Source organism: Rhinolophus sinicus, linkage group LG01 (assembly GCF_036562045.2).
Source record: "Rhinolophus sinicus isolate RSC01 linkage group LG01, ASM3656204v1, whole genome shotgun sequence".
Classification (NCBI taxonomy): Eukaryota; Metazoa; Chordata; class Mammalia; order Chiroptera; family Rhinolophidae; genus Rhinolophus; species Rhinolophus sinicus.
In genome coordinates this window covers 171,684,898-171,687,151 of record NC_133751.1, presented here as the reverse complement: position 1 = coordinate 171,687,151, position 2,254 = coordinate 171,684,898, and positions in this window count along the sequence as shown.

The window sequence follows — 2,254 nt, the reverse complement described above, 5'->3', positions numbered from 1 at the left end:
TGTGTCACATACAATTAAATCTAAAATTATATCATTTGCTACCTATATACATTAAATTAAACCTCTATTCCTTGTGACATTACACAAAAATAGGAAGAGAGCTTTTTCATCACATTTGAAGAAATTATTTGAATGGTCTTGTTTAAAATTCTAACTATATGAAATTCTTTTTGAGGGTTTCCTGATAGCTGGAATGGGAGTGGGGTTGTAATCAGTTATTTTTCCTTCATTCAGAGTGATATGGTAAAGATTTCAATTAGCTCAGTTTATAAGTTAATGTTGTTTATACTTAGACCACAATTATATGCATAGAGCCTCCAAATACTTATTAATTATTCAAAGTTACTTTAATTCTTATTTTTTTTGAACTTCATAGGAAATATCAAATTGAACTAAACTCCAGCCCAAAGATGAAATTCTTACTTGTACATTAGCAAAACCTAAAAAAAAAAAGTGATTTTATAAATAGTCCAAAAGTCAGTCAAAAGGATACTTGTTTGAGAATGAAAACAACCTCTATGGTAGGTTGTATTACTGTTCCCAAATATTTTTGTCCCTCCCTTTGGGAAGACTTCACCTCCCCATGTGAATGGCAGGCTTGGCCTTATGCCTCGATTTGGTCAACGAAATGTGAAAAAAACTGATGTATAGCACCGCTGAGTAGAAGCTTTAAGAGTAATTGCTTGGTTCTGTCATCTTTTCCTTTTGTGACAAGAACGGCATGTCCCAATGAGGGGATGCTCCTTCTCCTGGGTCCAGAATGATGGAACAAAGCTGAAAACGACTGTGACTGACAACATGAAGAGAAGTAAACCTTACTGTAAGTAATTTCCATTTGGGGGTTATTACCATGGAAGGACTTAGATTGACCAGTATATCATCCAACTTGAATGAGGAAGACCTGGCAGCCATGAAACTAGTATGGATTACAAAGAGTGTTTGAGAACTCTAAAAGATAGGCAGTCAGTGGATCTCCAGAGCGGTTGAAACAATACCACTGAGAGGACAGTCACAATAGACATATTCAGAATAGGCCTTCTCTTTCAGGGACAATTAAGACCAAAGTTCAGGTAGATGTTTGATTGATATTTCAATATGCCATATGTATTTGGGCACTTTAATTGGGGAGAATTAGCAGTGGTTTGAAGCATGAGCTCCATATCAATTATGCTATGTTTGTTTTATACTATGAAATCAATGTTGGTTCAACATCTAAGATTTGTCACATTTAAACCCTGAAAAAGAAAAATGAGCCTGGACTTTTGCCTGTTTTTGTTCATCCAATGGTAAGATGATATTACCAACTCAGAAACCAATTACTAAACTCCATTGAAGTCATGATTTATAGAGCAAAATTCAATTCAGACATTTTGAAAAAAAACATCAGAGTCCACAGTAATGTATTTTGATGTTCCAGAGTAAAAAAGAATAAATATTCATCCTCCATATAGCGTGAGTTCCTTCAAACGATATATTTACTTTTCAAGCATCTGACATTTACAGTTAACGTGATTCCCTCTGTCCAATGATCAGTCACAATAAACAACTCTACAAAAGAAATGTTGATTTGTGATAAAGCTGCTTCTCACAGTGACAACACCACATGATGTGTTCTCTGCAGACATGTATTCATATGCACCCCAGATAGTAAAACAAACTGTGATATATAAAATATCTCTGTAGAAATAGCCTAAATGGTTATCAGTAGGAGAATAGATTAAGATGTGATATTTTCATATAATGGGGTAACATAAATTATTTAAATTCAGTGATGCCCAGTATCATGTGTTAAAGTGGATGTCTCAAACAGTGTTGAAAAAAAGACAAGTTACAGAAGGATATGTATATTATAATACAATGACTGTAACATTGTAAAACATACAAAGCAATATATTATTTATAGATTTATGCATATGTGGTTTAAAAGTTTCAAGTGTGCATAGATGTGATAAACATCAAATCCAGTGCAGTGATTATTATCTCTGGGTGTATATAATGGGGAATGGGATTGAAGAGATATACACAGAGAGTTTCAACTGTATCTGTAATGATTGATTTAAAAAAATTTTAATCTGAAGGAAATATGGCACGTGGGTAGTTGAAAACAGGTGTTGGTTATATTCTCTCTTTTTCTCTGTGTTCGAAATATTTCTTAATTAAAGAAAAGAAGCTTTATCATAATGTTGAAAACCATTACTTTTCTCTAACAGTTATAAATGTAGAAAATATTACAAATCCAATATTCAATTTTTAA